The 19,315-nt window shown below is 50.0% G+C and overlaps 1 protein-coding gene and 1 pseudogene across 1 annotated transcript in view; one reads left to right on the top strand and one right to left on the bottom strand.

The window, feature by feature from the left end:
• The window catches only part of LOC140732877 (NACHT, LRR and PYD domains-containing protein 3-like), a 29,646-nt gene extending 21,962 nt beyond the window's left edge, over positions 1–7,684 (bottom strand). Inside the window, exon 1 of the mRNA XM_073055526.1 lies at positions 7,536–7,684. The gene's annotated coding sequence lies outside the window, so the exon portion shown is untranslated. The remainder of the gene's footprint in view (positions 1–7,535) is intronic.
• The window catches only part of LOC140733787 (uncharacterized), a 276,015-nt pseudogene that overhangs the window by 124,252 nt on the left and 132,448 nt on the right, over positions 1–19,315 (top strand).

The following is a 19,315-nucleotide window of genomic DNA, read 5'->3' as shown; positions in this document are numbered from 1 at the left end:
GCATAGATCTTTGTCAGCAGAATTCTCGAATGCCAGTGCACAAAATGTATTCTTGGAATCACAGTAGCTTTGCGGCTAGCTGGACACAATTTGAGATCGAGGCGACAGCGTCTGTATTTCAATCCTAGCATACTCTGCAAGCAGTATGCACGTTGTCCTTCGTTCCTACCTCACACCTCACTCAGATTTGCCGTGCTCCAATGTAATAATCTCTACCAAGGTCCACAGTTATCCTATTTAATGAAGAACTTCAAACTTAAGCACAAAGTAAACTGCAAATGCTGTGGTCAAATCAACATGTACAAACAAGCTGGATGAATTCAGCAGATCGAGCAGCATCCGTTGAAATGAGCAGTCAACGTTTCGGGCCGAGACCCTTCGCCAGGACTGAAGAAGGAGGGGGCAGGGGCCCTATAAAGAAGGAGGGGGGAGGGTGGAAGGTGCCAGGTGAAAAACCAATCAGAGGAAAGATCAAGAGGTGCAGGAGGGGAAACAGGGAGGCTATAGGCAGGAGAAGTGAAGAAGGAATGTAAGGGGAAAGCACTATGGGTAGTAGAAGAAGGCAGAATCATGAGAGAGGTGATAGGCAGCTGGAAGAGGAGACAGAGTGAAGGTGGGATGGGGGAAGGGATAGGGAGGGAATTACCGGAAGTTGGAGAATTCAGTGTTCATGCCAAGGGGCTGGAGACTACCCAGACGGTAGATGATGTGTTCCTCCTCCAACTTGAGCTTGGCCTCATCATGGCAGTAGAGGAGGCCATGTATGGACATATCCGAATGGCAATGTGAAGCAGAGTTGACGTGAGTGACAACCGGGAGATCCTGTCTGTTGTGGCTGACGGAGCGGAGGTGCTCGACGAAGCGATCCCCCAACCTGTGTCGGGTCTCGCCGATGTAGAGGAGGCCACACCAGGAGCACGGGATGCAATAGATGACCCCAACAGACTCACAGGTGAAGTGTTGCCTTACCTGGAAGGACTGTTTGGGGCCCTGAATGGTGGTAAGAGAGGAGGTGTAGGGACAAGTGTAGCACTTATGCATGCAGGGATAAGTGCCAGTTGGCAGATCTGTGGGGAGGGACGTGTGGACCAGGCAGTCGCGGAGGGAACGATCCCTGCGAAATGCGGAGAGAGGTAGAGAGGGAAAGATGTGCTTAATGGTGGGGTCCTGTTGAAGGTGGCGGAAGTTGTGGAGGATAATATGCTGGATCCGGAGGCTGGTGGGGTGGTAGGTGAGAACAAGGGGAATACGGTCCCTGTTGTGGTGACGGGAGGATGGGGTAAGGGCCGAAGTGCGGGAAATGGAGGAGATGCGGCTGAGGGCATTATAGATGACGGCAGAAGGGAAACCACAATTCTTAAAGAAAGAGGACATTTGAGATGTCCTGGAATGGAAAACCTCATCCTTAGAGCAGATGCGGCGGAGACGGAGTAACTGGGAATAGGGAATAGCGTTTTTACATTTGGCAGGGTGGGAAGAGGTATAAACAAGGTAGTTATGGGAGTCAGTGGGTTTATAGAAGATGTCAATGGACAGTCTCTCTCCAGAGATGGAGACCGAGAGATCGAGAAAGGGGAGAGAAGTGTCCGAGATGGACCAAGTGAATTTGAGGGCTTGGTGAAAGTTAGAACTTCAAACTTGGGAGGATTCAGAGGAGGTTCAAGGGATGATTCCGGGAATGAACGGGTTATCATACAAGGAAGGTCTGATAGGCCTGGGTCTATACTTGCTGGAATTTGGAGGGATGAGGGGGTATTTCATTGAAATCCGTCGAATATTGAAAGGCATAGAGAGAGTAGATGCGGAAAGTACGTTTCCCATGGTGTAGGACAAGAAGCAACACAGCCTCAGGATAAAGGGGCGTCCACATAAAACAGTGATGCCGAGAAATTCATTAATCCAGACGGTGATGAATTTGTGGAATTTGTTACTACAGAGAGCAGTGGATGCCAGGTCGTGGGGTTCATTTAGGGCGGAGATTGATAGGTTCTCACCCTATCACCCTGCATCCAAGCTGTCTAAAGCAATACTGGTTTGCGCTTTTAAATTACAACTCCCCGTTTTCAGACAATGAACATACTGTCCGTCTCTATCCCAGCTCTTGTGTCTATTCGACAGACACAAGACACTGGAGGAACTCAGCGGTCCAGGCAGTATCTATGGAGAAGAGCTGGCAGTCGACGTTTCGGGACGAGACCCTTCATGCGGATTTTCTTCGACAAGGGCGGTAAGCCGGGACCGTGTTTGGAGATTATAATTCACTCCAAGACAGACAGATAAAAATTTAGGTAAAATATAGTCCAGAACAATTGCAGCTATATTGCAAGTTGGACACTCATTTTGGTCCTATATAATTAGAGAAAGGTGTTGTTGTTCCGTTCCCCAAGAACCCAGAAATGAAGGGAAATGTTCCCTCTCCTCAAATATCACGTTGGTTTTCATAACTCACAGCATTGAGGACAAGAATAAGGATGTGATGTTGAAGTTGCATAAAACGTTGTAAGGCAAAAATTGCAGTTTTTTGTGAGTTTTGGTCAGCGGGAAAGATGTCAATAAGACTGAAAGAGTGCTGAGTGAATTTACTAGATTATTGCCAGGAGCTGAGGACATGAGGTATTGGAAAGTATGTTAGGCCAGAACTTTACTCCCTAGAGCGTAGAAGAATAAAGGGAGATTTGACAGAGAAGTACAGAATTAAAACACAAAAGGTGAAAAGTTTGAAGCTCTTCCAATCAGAGAATGTGAGTTTGCTCAAATTCTGCTTCTATGACTTATGGTCTTATAGATAGGTGCGTGGACATGAATGCTGCGGAGGCCGAAGGGCCTGTCTGTGTTCTATGATTCGTTGACTTTATTCAACCGCACCGCCACCACAACAGCTCGGTATTCCAGGTGGGTCATTTTTATTTTCCATTTTATCACAGCCAGCGTGTCTCCCCAATCAATGCCATCAATAGTGTATTCCACGAATAAGTCAAACACGATCTCCATTCATAAATCCGCGCACGCACTGCCGGCCCTGCCATTCTCGTGCTGTCGCCTACTTCACCGCACGTGCTGTCATTCTCCCCGCCACTGATGTTGGGTTCATGAATGGTTCGTTCCTAGTTTTCTCTGTTTCTCCACACAACACACCCCTCTCTTTGATACTGGGTTCTGCTCCCCAAGCTGCAGGACAATTGCGAAATCGGAAAGTCGGCAAGATGATACAGAGTATATATCACTCCTGTCGGTTGTGGAAGAATTGGCAAAAGTTGTCTGGCAAGATCTGACAGGAAACTGGGCTTAGGAATTGTACTTTGGGGCCTTGGTATAAATTTAGCCGCTCTTGTAAAACCGTTCAGCTGGAAATGCGTGAGTCACAGGGTGTGCTAGCCTCCAGCCCCGAAGCATCTGGAAACGGGCCCCAGTTCGTCCTGTTTGCCTGCTATGAATCATGAACCGAGAATAGAAGAAATCGTTTGCATCAGATCTAATCTTTGCTCGCAGCCTGTGTCAGGAAGATTTTAGTGAGAAGTATCCTGTGATGTATTAACCCTATAAAGGCTGTCTACTTTTCATCTCTGCTCTCAGAGTTGAGTGCCGGTGAAGATCAGTACACTCTCAGTCTCCTTGGTACCGTGAACGCGCCGGGCAAGGTTTCACTGCCAACATATTTGTCTTTCTGTAGAAGCAGTGAGAGTTAATGGGTGCTTTGGAATGTGAGCATGTCCTTTGTTCGGAGCGAGATGAAGAGGGAAGACGCTGCTGTTTAATTATAATAGGCCCTTTATGTTATTCTTTCTTTTCTTTACTAGCTTTTTAGGGAAGATTCATAAATATAATTCCTTTAGTGGCATGCAGTGTGCTGTCGGTTGTTTGTTAGCACTGAGTAGCGAATTACACAGCATTCAGACAAACCGGGGTTTGGGGCGAGAGAACCGCCCTCGTCTCACCGGCTTGGCGGGACCGGAGTGTGACTTATGAAGCCACGGAAACCAGTGGGAGACATCCCACCTCTCCTGGAAGTTCCGGGAGTCTCCCGCAAATTGATAGCGGCTCCCTGACGCTCGAAAATTATATACAATATCCCGGAAAAGGATTTTTTAAGAGCGAGCGAGTGAGCGAGCGAGGGGGGGCGGTGGAGAAGAGAGAGAGGGAGGGAGAGAGAGAGAGAGAGAGAGAGAGAGAGAGAGAGAGAGAGAGAGAGAGAGAGAGAGAGACAGACAGACAGACAGACAGACAGACAGACAGACAGACAGACAGAGACATAGAGATCAAAAATAATGACAGTGTTGCTCGCTGTACTGTTTACAACAGTGACTTTTCTATTGCCCATGTTGTGTTAAAATGCAAAAGACATGTTGAGATAGGTTTAACAGGTGTCATTCATTCAATTGCATAACTAACGTTATTTAAACTAGCTGGTTAGCTGCTAAGGAGCTACTCTATTGCAGACATCCCACCTCTCCTGGAGGCTCCGGGAGTCTCCCGCAAATTGATGGTGCTACCTCCCTGAAATGAGTTTTTTTCAGGGTGGGATGTCTGCAGTGGGGTTTCCCAAGTATAGTTTAAAAAGTTCTTGCACCGAGGAACGGGGTCAAGTGAGACTTCGAATAAAAGAAAATTTCACGACATCGGTGGAATGATGACCTTTGGATCCTTAGGAATTGAGTTCTGTAGTTTTGATTTTACAGATACAAATTCTGTTGTCTCTTTCCTCCTTGTTTAGATTTCTCGTGTTAATTTCGGGAGTTAGATTTGGGAGCTTCTGGGAGTTAATTTGTCGTGTCACCTATTGTTTAATTCATGGGATGGATTATCGGGGGCCTAATATCTATCCTGCTGTTTGCTAAAGGCCGGTGGAACGCATGGTTTAGATTTGGGCAAAAAGACACGAGGGCGAACAGAGATAATAAAATAAGGCTGATGAAGGTTCTCGGCCCGAACCGTTGACTGTATCCTCTTTTTAATAGATGATGCCTGGCCTTCTGAGTTCATCCAGCATTCTATGCGTACTGCGTGCGGTTTTCCGACATCTGCCGGTTCTCCCGCGTTTCTGATAAGAAATAAATCTTTCTCCTTGTGGTTGGCATCTACAGGGGTTCAGCAAAACACCAAACTGACGGGATGTATTCTTTCGCACACTAAATGCTGGAGGAACTCTGCAGGCCAGCCAGCAACTGTGGAAAATATACAGTCGACGCTTCGCGTTTAGACCCTTCGGCAGGACTGGAGAAAAATAACTGAGGAGTAGAGTTAAAAGCTGAAGAGGAGAGGAGAGAGAAGCACAAGGCGATAGGTGAATCCTGAATTGGGAGGGATGAAGTACAGAGCTGGGAAGTTCATTGGTAAAAGTGACAAATTTCGCTGAAGAAAAAAAAATGGGGGCGGAACAGATTTTCTCTCGTATGTAAATTGTTTCATCTGGATTCAAATTTCCAAAGTTCTTTGTACTTTGCACGGGCTCCTTCAAAGACAACAAACAACTTGTGCTCCTACTCTCTCACCGGGATCATTTTAAAACCTCTCCGCCACACCGGAGTGCAGCTTTGACATTGGATAAATCCTAACCGTGGCAAGAAAATTTCAAAAGAACGCAGCCGGACACATATTATCGCAGGTAGAAGAGAGCCACTGACTCCTGGATCTCTGATCCAAAACAAGAACACTTTTTTAAAAAATGTTGCCTGACTGAAGTTCAGAAGCGGCATTATTCCCACCGAGATCCCGCTTAAGAATTCTATCACTTGTTCGATATATTTTCCAAATCGATTCATGCAGACAAACAGCTGAGGGGCCTTTGGCTGACTTGGGTGCAGGCTGTTATCCTGTGGGACTCAGAACTCAGAATCTCTGTGCAAGCAGCTGCCTGCCCGCAGGACAATTTCCAACACGCACATTCCTCAGGACAGGGAGCGGCCTCTCTGCTGAAATCAAAGCAGCCGGCTCGGTAGCTGTCAGTCAATGCTGAAGGAGCTTGGTTTAATATTGTTTAACCATTCCTTCTCCACGGAATGGAAACAAAATAGAGACAGAAATAATATTTATGTGATATAAAATCCCAGAGTGAAATAGTACCCGTTAGATTGGTGCCCAAAATGCTGAGCGCTTATAACATTTGTTTTTTCTTCTTTAGTTTTGTACTGCACTGACTCCTTATGGTTGTTACGGCCAAGGCTGGTAAAGGGGACAAGTTCCCACTGCCTATTAAATGCCCCCAATGACGTTTGCCTCAAATAGCCTTTGACAACCACTTCCAGCTCATGGCCTTCATGTGTGGCCTAGCTACTGACCCCGACTGAACGGTTTTACTGTCAGGGGAGGGGGCAAGGGCTTTAATAACAGTCGCTTCGGGCAGATGGGTCTCACCAGCCGCGGTGGGCAGCTGCTTTAAAAGGGAAACTCTTATCTCAAACCTCCGCTGCCTTATGACTAGACCCACTCATGTTAAAGCCTTCGGGTGTAAACCCGAAAGGAAAAATCCGGAGCTGGAACTGCTACGTTGAATTCAATACTGACTGACAACTTCTGCGACGCTACCGGTACCAAACTGTATCGGTTTCTGCCGATCCTTTGTGTTCATCAGGCGCGTAGAGCGGGGCAGCCTGCTACATAGGCAACAGCTTGTTCTTCATATCGTCCTGACCTGGCTTGCGTATCTGGATAGTTAGGACACAACATCGATACTCAACTCTGGCCGACAGAGGCCCTCACCTCACACTGCCCTACGAAAAGGAGCCAAATAGTCGAGCGTCAGATTGCGTCCTATGGCCCTTGACTGATCCCATACTGCGTCTGTGGGAGAGGTATGCAGCAGGACTGGTAGAACCACTGACATCCTCGGCCTGGGGGAAAGGCGGACCACTGCGGTCCCAGTTCCACGCACCTGACAAAGCGGTCGGGTCTGGTTTTGCCGGCGGTGCAGAGGAGGTTCACCAGGTTGATTCCAGAGATGAGGGGCGATTAGACAATGAGGAGCGATTTAGTCACCTAGGATTGTACTCGCTGGAATTTAGAAGATCGAGACAAGAACTGATAGAAGCATAGAAAAATGTGAAATGGATAGATAAGATAGAGGCAGGAAAATGTTTCTTTTTTACCACTGGTAGGTAAGACAAGAACCAGGGACATAGCCTCAAGATTCGGCGGAGTACATTTAGGAATGGGATGAGGAAGAACTGCTTTTCTCAGAGAGTGGTGAAACTGTGGAATTCTCTGCCCAGGGAAGCAGTGGAGGCTACCGCAGTGAATATAGTTAAGACAAGGTTGTTAGATTATTTGATTAGTAGGGGAATTAAGGGCTATGGGGAAAAGGCAGGTAGGTGAAGAATAGTCCATGGCCAGATCAGCCATGATTTTACTGACCGGCAGAGCAGGTTCCATGGGCCGGATGGCCTATTCCTTCTCCTATTTCTTATGTTCTTCTCTCCTTATCTTCGGCCGGGGCAGGACGGAAAGTAGGCCAAGGACAAGGAGTGAAGCAAACAGGCGAATCGCTGAGAGTAACATATTGAACCACATGTAGAAAATATTAGAGGCTGCGTGAACCTTACCTCACGTTCGCAAGTAGTTTCTCTGTTGATTTCTGCGCAGATCTCACCAGTTCTCTCCTGGTTATTCAATCCCAATTGTCCCCAGCCTGGGGACCACGGTTAATGGTAAGGGTCTGTGGCATCTAAGCGGTCGGGAACGCTTGCTCGACCCAAACGTAGGGCGGATGTTCTCTCTTTAAAGTCTGCAAGTCACAGACTCTGAATTCGAGCCGCCCACGCTCTGCGAGGTTCGAAGCTCCGCCCAGCAGGTCCCGTCCCGCCCGGGGCAAGACGAGTTTCAGCTTAAACGTCCCAGCACAGAGTCACCTGCTCATTCGGAATCAAGGCAAAGCCCTTCCTCAGATCCCTCCCACTTCAACTGTCAACAAGATAAGTCAAGCCCTTTGCCAAATATTTCCATTTGCAGGGAATTCAGCAACAACAAACGTGCATACCAATTTCCCTGTTTCTTTTTTGTTTTTAATTACAGAATGCCAATAAAATTCAAATTATTTTGCATGCATTTTTTTTCGGAGAAGTCGTCACTGAACCTCTGCCCCTTATGTCACCCCCATGTAAGACAAATTATATGAAAGAGGAAGGGTCCAATACACCGAATCGGCAATGTTGCTTTCTAGCTCGCTGGAGATTTGCCCCTCTCACTGGATCGCTCTTAGTCGGGCTTCGGGAGCCCGATGTTGGCTCTCCGTCTGCTCGGCGGCGTGAGTCTCTCAATATTCGGTACCTCCTGCACTGAGTGTGTGTGCTCGTGGGCTCCTGCTGCTGTAGCCCATCCGCTTCCAGGCTCCTCATGGCTTATTCAAAATGCTTTTATGTTAGGTCTTTTTAAAATAAAGCTCGCTTTCCAGAGATCTCACTTATAGCAACATTCCTGGCGGAAAACGTGTTGCAAGATCGAGGATGCTAATCAGAATCCCTAAGTAAATTTCCATTCGAATTCCCAACGCATGGACAGGATCCCATTTCACTTGTATATAAATCGAATGGTAATTAACGGGAGCGATGGAACTCTTTGCAAAGGGTACCTGCGTTGGCTAAGACTTTAGCTATATTTAAGGCAGGGTTGATAGTTTCTTCATTGGCCAGGGCATGAACTGATATCGGAGAACAGAGAACATAGAAATCTACAGCACATTACAGGCCCTTTGACCCACAATTTTGTGCCAAACAAGCAACCTGCTCTAGAAACTGCCTAGAATTTCGCTGCCGCATAGCCTCAATTTTCGTAAGCTCAGTGTACCCTACATAAGAGCCTCTTAGAAGAACCTATTTTATCCGCATTAATCGCCATTGCTTGCAGTGCATTCCACGGACCAACCACTCTCTGTGTGAAAGACTGACCTCTGATATCCCCGCTGTACATACTTCCAAACACCTTAAAACTATGTCCTCTTGTGTTAGCCATTTCAACACGGATGGGGGCGGGAAGCCTCTGGCAATCCACACGAATAATCCCTCTCATTATCTTCTACGCCGCTATCAGTTCATCTCTGATCCTCGAAAGAGAAAAGGCCAAGTTCACCCTACCAAAGAAGGCAAGAGATTGGGGCTGAGAGAAACAAGTGGATCCACCATGATGAAATGACGGAGCAGACTCGATGGGCCAAATGGCCTAATTCTGCTCCTATATCTTATGGTCTTACATATTCATATGCAATTATGTAGCTGCTCTGACTTGTTTTCACCGGAGAGACAGCTCCCTTTCCCTGGGCTATTGGCGACTGTTTGCGTTGAGACTCGCCCTGCACCTGACAACACCACTCATTCACGCAGGGAGCTCAGTGCCTCACAGGCAAAAGGGGAGGATCATATTGTCAGTTCAGGACTTCGGAGTGCTAAACAGGAAAAATACTGAGAGGTTGCCGTGGCACAGAAAAGATATGACTATATAGACGGCAGAAGTAAAAACGGAAATACCCCTCGATCTACAGTGGCATGCAAAAGTTTGGGCACCCCGGTCAAAATTTCTGTTACTGTGATTAGATAAGTGAGTAGAAGATGAACTGATCTCCAAAAGTCATAAAGTTAAAGGTGAAACATACTTTTCGACATTTGAAGCAAAATTACTGTATTATTTTTGTTTTCTACAATTTTAGACTGAGAAAAATGGAAAGGAGCGCCATGCAAAGGTTTGGGCACCGCAAGATATTTGAACTCTCAGATAACTTTTACCAAGCTCTCAGATCTTAATTAGCTTCTTACGGCTATGGCTTGTTCACAGTCATCGTTAGGAAAGGCCAGGAGATGCAAATTTCAAAGCTTTATAAATACCCTGACTCCTCAAACCTTGTCCCAACAATCAGCAGCCGGGGCTCCTCTAATCAGCCGCCTAGCACTCTGAAAATTAAAATAAATGATGCCCACAAAGCGGAAGAAGGCTATAAGAAGATAGCAAGGTGTTTTCATGTAGCCGTTTCCTCAGTTCGTAAAGTAATTAAGAAATGGCAGTTAAGAGGAACGTTGAAGTTCAAGTTGAGGTCTGGAAGACCAAGAAAACTTTCCGACAGAACTGCTCGTAAGATTGCTGGAAAGGCAAATCAAAACCCCCGTTTGACTACAATAGACCTTCAGGAAGATTTAGCAGACTCTGGAGTGGTGGTGCACTGTTCTACTGTGCAGCGACACCTGCACAAATATGACCTTCATGGAAGAGTCATCAGAAGAAAACCTCTCTTGCGTCCTCAGCAGTTCAGCGTCGGAAGTCTGCAAAGAAACAACTAAACTAGCCTGATATATTTTGGAAACAAGTGCTGTGGACTGATGAAGTTAAAATAGAACTTTTTGGCCGCAAAGAGCAAAGGTATGTTTGGAGAAGAAAAGGTACAGAATTTCATGAAGAGAACAACTTCCCAACTGTTAAACACGGGGATTGATCGATCATGCTTTACCTTGTGTTGCGGTCAGCGGCACACGGGACGTTTCACTAGTAGAGGGAAGAATGAATTCAATTACATACCAGCAAATACTGGAAGCAAACTTCACACCGTCTGTAAAAAGAAAAGCTGAAGATGAAAAGAGGATGTCTTCTACAACAGGATAATGTTCCTAAACACACCTCAAAATCCACAATGGGCCACCTCAAGCTGAAGGTTTTGCCATGGCCCTCACAGTCCCCCGACCTAAACATCATCGAAAATCTGTGGAGAGACCTCAATGGATCAGTCCATGCAAGACGGCGCACGAATCTCACGGAACTAGAAGCCTTTTCCAGGGAAGAGTGGGAGAAAACCCCCAAAAGATAGATAGATAGATAGATAGATAGATAGATAGATAGATAGATAGATAGATAGATAGATAGCTAGATAGATAGATAGATAGATAGATACTTTATTCATCCCCATGGGGAAATACAACTTTTTTCCAATGTCCCATACACTTGTTGTAGCAAAACTAATTACATACAATACTTAACTCAGTAAAAAAAAATATGATATGCATCTAAATCACTATCTCAAAAAGCATTAATAATAGCTTTTAAAAAGTTCTTAAGTCCTGGCGGTAGAATTGTAAAGCCTAATGGCATTGGGGAGTATTGACCTCTTCATCCTGTCTGAGGAGCATTGCATCGATAGTAACCTGTCGCTGAAACTGCTTCTCTGTCTCTGGATGGTGCTATGTAGAGGATGTTCAGAGTTATCCATAATTGACCGTAGCCTACTCAGCGCCCTTTCGCTCAGCTACCGATGTTAAACTCTCCAGCACTTTGCCCACAACAGAGCCCGCCTTCCTTACCAGCTTATTAAGACGTGAGGCGTCCCTCTTCTTAATGCTTCCTCCCCAACACGCCACCACAAAGAAGAGGGCGCTCTCCACAACTGACCTATAGAACATCTTCAGCATCTCACTACAGACATTGAATGACGCCAACCTTCTAAGGAAGTACAGTCGACTCGGTGCCTTCCTGCACAAGGCATCTGTGTTGGCAGTCCAGTCTAGCTTTTCGTCTAACTGTACTCCCAGATACTTGTAGGTCTTAACCTGCTCCACACATTCTCCATTAATGATCACTGGCTCCATATGAGGCCTAGATCTCCTAAAGTCCACCACCATCTCCTTGGTCTTGGTGATATTGAGACGCAGGTAGTTTGAGTTACACCATATCACAAAGTCCTGTATCAGTTTCCTATACTCCTCCTCCTGTCCATTCCTGACACACCCCACTATGGCCGTGTCATCAGCGAACTTCTGCACATGGCAGGACTCCGAGTTATATTGGAAGTCTGATGTGTACAGGGTGAACAGGACCGGAGAGAGTACGGTTCCCTGCGGCGCTCCTGTGCTGCTGACCACCGTGTCAGAACTACAGTCTCCCAACCGCACATACTGAGGTCTATCTGTATTGAATTGAAAGATTCTTAGCTGGCTACAGAAAGCGTTTACAACCTGTGATACTTGCCAAAGGGGCTGTTGCTAAGTACTGAACATGCAGGATGCCCAAACTTTTGCTTCGGGCCCGTTACACTTTTTGCTACTTTGAATGTGTAAAAGATGGAAATAAAAAAAGTAATCTTGCTTAACATATTAAAGAAATGAGTTGTCGTTTACGTTATGCCTTTTGGAAATCAATCATTTTTTACTCGCTTAGCTATTCACAGTAACTGAAATTTTGACCAGGGTTGCCCAATCTTTTGCATGCCACCGTATGTCAGGTTCCATGAGGCCAATAAGACTCACTTACCTGCTTGCTCTCTCCTCAATCCTTCTCCCGCCCCCCATTGCTGTCGGACCTGCTCCACGGTATCGCCGATCCTGTCAGAAATATCCTTCTTCCATCTCGGGTTTCCAATTCACCTTCCCGGCAGTCCTTCGAACGGTGGGGGGAAACCGGAAATTCCACGCATTCCACGGCGAGGCCGTCCCTGCAGAACAGCAACGCAACTGAACTCTGAACTCCGGAACAACCCTGACGTGTAATAGCGTCGCGCTAACCCCGAGGTTGCTGTTTGCGGCGGCCGTGCCTGCAGCGCAAGCACAGTCCGACTACTCTCATTTGCTGGGCTGTAAACCGGGCTCACTCCACCACCCTCCGCCTTCAATCCTAACCCCCGCTCCCGTAGTTAGCCACTTAATCGAGCTGAGGATTATTTTCTCTAAATTTCGATGGTCCTCTAGTCCGTCAGCAGGAAGAAATGAACACGGTTGCCAGGGACCGGCCCTCCTGAGGTGGCTCCTGCGCCAGGAGACAGGATGAAGGGAGAAACTCAAAGCCGTTCTAATGAGACCGGTTCGTGGATGACACTTTTTTCATTCTCATGATTGTGCACCACAGGAAATGAGCTGGCCGTGATTTCAATGACGTCGACTGATCATGACCCCAATTCAAGCTACATGTCTGCCTACATAGATGCGCGGCTTCTACATTGTATCTTCCTTCACCATTCCCTCTGAAGCACCAGTTAAGCTTTTACAAGTGTCTCGTCGCAGCACCTAGCCAGGCTGAGAAACAGGAAGCTGTATCATCTTCTCCCCTGTGGGACAAACAGAGAGAGATCTGCCCCGGCCTTTCTTGTGAGTCGAAACTCCTTTCACACACCTTCCATTGGATGTCCCATTTCAGAATTGATCAGCTGATCACATATAATCCACACTATCTGATTGCGCTCCATCATATCCAAACGACACCCCATACATTTCGGCCCACACAGCGTCCGATCCCCAGTCATCTATGGGGATCCACTCTCCCCGACTCACACATGGTACGATCCTCAGGGCCTCACCCTCCCCGAGTTACACACTGTCCGGTCCCCATGGAGACCGCTTCCCCGACTTACACACTGTCCGATCCCCTGGCCCCACCCTCCCCGAGTTCCACACTGTCCGATCCCCTGGGACCCACCCTCCACGAGTGTACACACCGTCCGAACCCCAGCGACACACTCTGCACGGGTTACACACCGTCCGATCCCCAGGGACACACCATCCCGGATTACACACCGTCCGAATCCCAGCGACTCACTCTGCACGAGTGTATACACCATCCGAATCCCAGGGACACACCCTCCACGAGTGTACACACCGTCCGATCTCCAGGGACAAACCCTCCCCGATTACACACCGTCCGATCCCCAGGGACACACCCTCCCCGATTACACACCGTCCGAATCCCAGGGACACACCTCCGCGAGTTAAACACCGTCCGATCCCCAGGGACACAGCCTCCCCGATTACACACCGTCCGAAACCCAGGGACACACCCTCCACGATTACACATCGTCCGAATCCCAGGGACACACCCTCCCCGATTACACATCGTCCGAATCCCAGGAACACACCTCCGCGATTACACACCGTCCGAATCCCAGGGACACACCCTCCGCGATTACACACCGAACGAATCCCAGGGACACACCCTCCCCGATTACACACCGTCCGAATCCCAGGGACACACCCTCCCCGATTACACATCGTCCGAATCCCAGGGACACACCTCCGCGATTACACACCGTCCGAATCCCAGGGACACACCCTCCCCGATTACACACCGTCCGAATCCCAGGGACACACCTCCCCGATTACACACCGTCCGATCCCCAGGGACACACCCTCCCCGATTACACACCGTCCGAGTCCCAGCGACTCACTCTGCACGAGTGTATACACCGTCCGATCCCCAGGGACACACCCTCCCCGATTACACACCGTCCGAAACCCAGGGACACACCCTCCACGATTACACATCGTCCGAATCCCAGGGACACACCCTCCCCGATTACACATCGTCCGAATCCCAGGAACACACCTCCGCGATTACACACCGTCCGAATCCCAGGGACACACCCTCCGCGATTACACACCGTCCGAATCCCAGGGACACACCCTCCCCGATTACACACCGTCCGAATCCCAGGGACACACCCTCCCCGATTACACATCGTCCGAATCCCAGGGACACACCCTCCCCGATTACACATCGTCCGAATCCCAGGGACACACCTCCGCGATTACACACCGTCCGAATCCCAGGGACACACCCTCCCCGATTACACACTGTCCGTGTCCCGGCGACTCACTCTGCACGGGTGTATACACCGTCCGATCCCCAGGGTCACACCCTCCCGATTACACACCGTCCGAACCCCAGGGACACACCCTCCCCGATTACACACCGTCCGATCCCCAGGGACGCACCACCGCGATTACACACCGTCCGAATCCCAGGGACACACCCTCCCCGATTACACACCGTCCGATCCCCAGGGACACACCCTCCCCGATTACACACCGTCCGAATCCCAGGGACACACCTCCGCGAGTTAAACACCGTCTGATCCCAGGGACACACCCTCCCCGATTACACACCGTCCGATCCCCAGGGACACACCCTCCCCGATTACACACCGTCCGAGTCCCAGCGACTCACTCTGCACGAGTGTATACACCGTCCGATCCCCAGGGACACACCCTCCCCGATTACACACCATCCGATCCCCAGGGACACACCCTCCCCGATTGCACACCGTCCGATCCCCAGGGACACACCCTCCCCGATTACACACCGTCCGATCCGCAGGGACACACCCTCCCCGATTACACACCGTCCGATTCCCAGGGACAAACGCTCCGCGAATTAAACACCATCCGATCCCCAGGGACACACCCTCCCTGATTACACACCGTCCGATCCCCAGGGACACACCCTCCCCGATTACACACCGTCCGAATCCCAGCGACTCACTCTGCACGAGTGTATACACCGTCCGATCCCCAGGGACACAACCTCTCCGATTACACACCGTCCGATCCCCAGGGACACACCCTCCCCGATTACACATCGTCCGAATCCCAGAGACACACCCTCCCTGATTACACACCGTCCGATCCCAGGGACACACCCTCCCCGATTATACACTGTCCGATCCCAGGGACACACCCTCCCCGATTACACACTGTCCGAGTCCCGGCGACTCACTCTGCACGGGTGTATACACCGTCCGATCCCCAGGGACACACCCTCCCCGATTACACACCGTCCGATCCCGAGGGACACACCCAACCCGATTACACACCGTCCGAATCCCAGGGACACACCCTCCCCGATTACACATCGTCCGATCCCCAAGGACACACCCTCCCCGATTACACACCGTCCGATTCCCAGGGACACATCCTCCCCGATTACACACCGTCCGAATCCCAGGGACACACCTCCGCGAGTTAAACACCGTCCGATCCCCAGGGACACACCCTCCCCGATTACACACCGTCCGATCCCCAGGGACACACCCTCCCCGATTACACACCGTCCGAATCCCAGGGACACACCCTCCACGTTTACACACCGTCCGATACCCAGGGACACACCCTCCCCGATTACACATCGTCCGAATCCCAGAGACACACCCTCCCTGATTACACACCGTCCGATCCCAGGACACACCCTCCCCGATTACACACTGTCCGATCCCAGGGACACACCCTCCCCGATTACACACTGTCCGAGTCCCGGCGACTCACTCTGCACGGGTGTATACACCGTCCGATCCCCAGGGACACACCCTCCCCGATTACACACCGTCCGATCCCCAGGGACACACCCTCCCCGATTACACACCGTCCGAATCCCAGGGACACACCCTCCCCGATTACACATCGTCCGATCCCCAAGGACACACCCTCCCCGATTACACACGGTCCGATCCCCAGGGACACACCCTCCCCGATTACACACCGTCCGAATCCCAGGGACACACCTCCGCGAGTTAAACACCGTCCGAACCCCAGGGACACACCCTCCCCGATTACCCACCGTCCGATCCCCAGGGACACACCCTCCCCGATTACACACCGTCCGAATCCCAGGGACACACCTCCGCGAGTTAAACACCGTCCGATCCCCAGGGACACACCCTCCGCGATTACACACCGTCCGAATCCCAGGGACACACCCTCCACGAGTGTACACATCGTCCGAATCCCAGGCACACACCCTCCCCGATTACACATCGTCCGAATCCCAGGGACACACCTCCGCGATTACACACCGTCCGATTCCCAGGGACACACCCTCCGCGATTACACACCGTCCGAATCCCAGGGACACACCCTCCCCGATTACACACCATCCGAATCCCAGGGACACACCCTCCGCGATTACACATCGTCCGAATCCCAGGGACACACCCTCCCCGATTACACACCGTCCGAATCCCAGGGACACACCTCCGCGAGTTAAACACCGTCCGATCCCAGGGACACACCCTCCACGATTACACACCGTCCGATCCCCAGGGACACACCCTCCCCGATTACACACAGTCCGAGTCCCAGCGACTCACTCTGCACGAGTGTATACACCGTCCGATCCCCAGGGACACACCCTCCCCGATTACACACCGTCCGATCCCCAGGGACACACCCTCCCCGATTACACACAGTCCGAGTCCCAGCGACTCACTCTGCACGAGTGTATACACCGTCCGATCCCCAGGGACACACCCTCCCCGATTACACACCGTCCGATCCCCAGGGACACACCCTCCGCGAATTAAACACCATCCGATCCCCAGGGACACACCCTCCCCGATTGCACACTGTCCGATCCCCAGGGACACACCCTCCCCGATTACACACCGTCCGATCCCCAGGGACACACCCTCCCCGATTACACACCGTCCGAATCCCAGGGACACACCCTCCCCGATTATACACCGTCCGATCCCAGGGACACACCCTCCCCGATTACACACTGTCCGATCCCCTGGGACACACCCTCGCCGATTACACACCGTCAGATCCCAGGGACACACCCTCCCCGATTACACACCGTCCGATCCCAGGGACACACCCTCCCCGATTACACACCGTCAGATCCCCAGGGACACACCCTCCCCGATTATACACCGTCCGATCCCAGGGACACACCCTCCCCGATTACACACCGTCAGATCCCCAGGGACACACCCTCCCCGATTACACACCGTCCGATCCCCAGGGACACACCCTCCCCGATTACACACCGTCCGAATCCCAGCGACTCACGCTCCGCGAGTTAAACACTGTACCATGCTGCCGATTCACACACCATCTGACCTCTAGGGACCCATCCTCCCGCCATACACTGTCGGATGCCCAGGGACGCACCCCCAGCGAGTCACACGCTATCCAATCCCCAGTGCCCCACCGTCCGCGAGTTACACACCGTCTGTTTCCCAGAGACCCACGCTCCCTGGGCGCTTGCTGAAGGATTTGGAAAGATTGGGGCAATACGGAAAGAAGCGGCAGATGGAATAAGTGTAGCGACGTGTATGGTCATGCAAGCTGGCAGCAGTAGTAAAGAAGAAGAAGAAGAAAGCCCTTAACTCCGAGTGGAGTCATTGGGACGCCATCGTGAGTAGCAGGTTTTCTTGTTTTTACGAGGCCGAGTTGCTAGCTCGACAGTCGGATGGAAAGCGTGCAACGCAGGTGGCTGGATCCGAACTCGGGAGCCTTCGCTCCGACGTCCGGCGCTGATGCCACTACGCCACCAGCCGGCGAAAAGGAGTAAAGACATGGGCTAATTTTTGAAAAGAGAGAATGTTCAAAAATCATAGTTGCAAAAGCTCTTGGGAGTTCTCCAGCAGGATTTCCTAACGGTCAACTTGCCGGGTGAGTCGGCGGTAAGGAAGCTCAATGTATTGTTCGCATTCATTTCAAGATCCAAATCTGCTTGTTGTCATTCCGCAGTACACAAGTGTGAAAGGAAGCAAAATGATGGTTTGTCCGGATCCGCTGCAGCATAAAAATTAGAACAAAGACGTGAAAACAATAAAGAAACAAAATAAAAGCAAATAGATTACAAGAGCTTATGAACAGAGACTGATTGTATGTACATAAACTTACGCAAAATGTTAGGCTAATTTGGAGAGTACTGAAATGTAAGAGAAGGGGCATAATGTTGAGGCTTTATAAGGTACAAGTCAGACCGTACATGGGGTATTGTTAGCAGTTGTGGGCCCCTTGTCTGAGAAACAGATCTGCTTGTATTGGAGCAGGTCCGGAGGAAGTTGACTAGAATGAACCCAGTACGAAAAGGATCAATATACGAGGAGTGTTTGATGGCTCTGAACTGCAACTTGCTGGAGATTAGCAGCATGAAGGTGTGTGGGGAGTGGGGGTTGGGGCAGAGGTGCTAAAACCTACTGGATATTGAAAGGCCTAGATTTGTAGAGTGAATGTGGAGAGGATGTCTCCTATGCTGGGGGGGTGGGGGTGGCCTCGGACCAGAGGGCACAGCCTAAGGATAGAAGGACGGCCATTTTGAAAGGAGATGAGGTAAAAACAATCTTCAGCCATAGAAAGGCTGTGAGGCTCAATGGGCTATGGAATTCTTGTTCAACATTCCCTGAATATTGATTTGCGGACCGAGTCTATGGTGAGGAAGGCAAATGCGGTGGTAGCATTCAAAAAGCAAGGATGTAATGTTGACACTTTATAAAGCCCAAGTGAAGCTTCACTTGGAGTATTGTGCGCAGTTTTGGGCTACTTATCTAAGAATGACTGGGTTCAAAGCAGATTCAAGAAAATGATTCGAGGTTTGAACAGCTTGCAATCTGAACAGTGTTTAATGGTTCACTGGAAATCAGAAGAATCTATGGAATGTCGAAAGCCCCACATAGAGTACATGTCCGGAGGATGTTTCCTAGGGTCGGAGGGTGTATGACCAGAGGGGAGAGACTCAGAATAGAGACGCGTCTTTTAGAACGGAAAAGAGAGGGAATTTCTTTAACCAGAATGTGGTTGTCAGATGCAGCTGTGGAGGTCAAGTGTTTACATATGTTCCGTGCAGAGGTCGATTCATTAAT

This window comes from Hemitrygon akajei, chromosome 9, assembly GCF_048418815.1.
Source record: "Hemitrygon akajei chromosome 9, sHemAka1.3, whole genome shotgun sequence".
Taxonomy (NCBI): domain Eukaryota; kingdom Metazoa; phylum Chordata; class Chondrichthyes; order Myliobatiformes; family Dasyatidae; genus Hemitrygon; species Hemitrygon akajei.
This window is presented reverse-complemented; position numbering and strand designations above follow the sequence as displayed.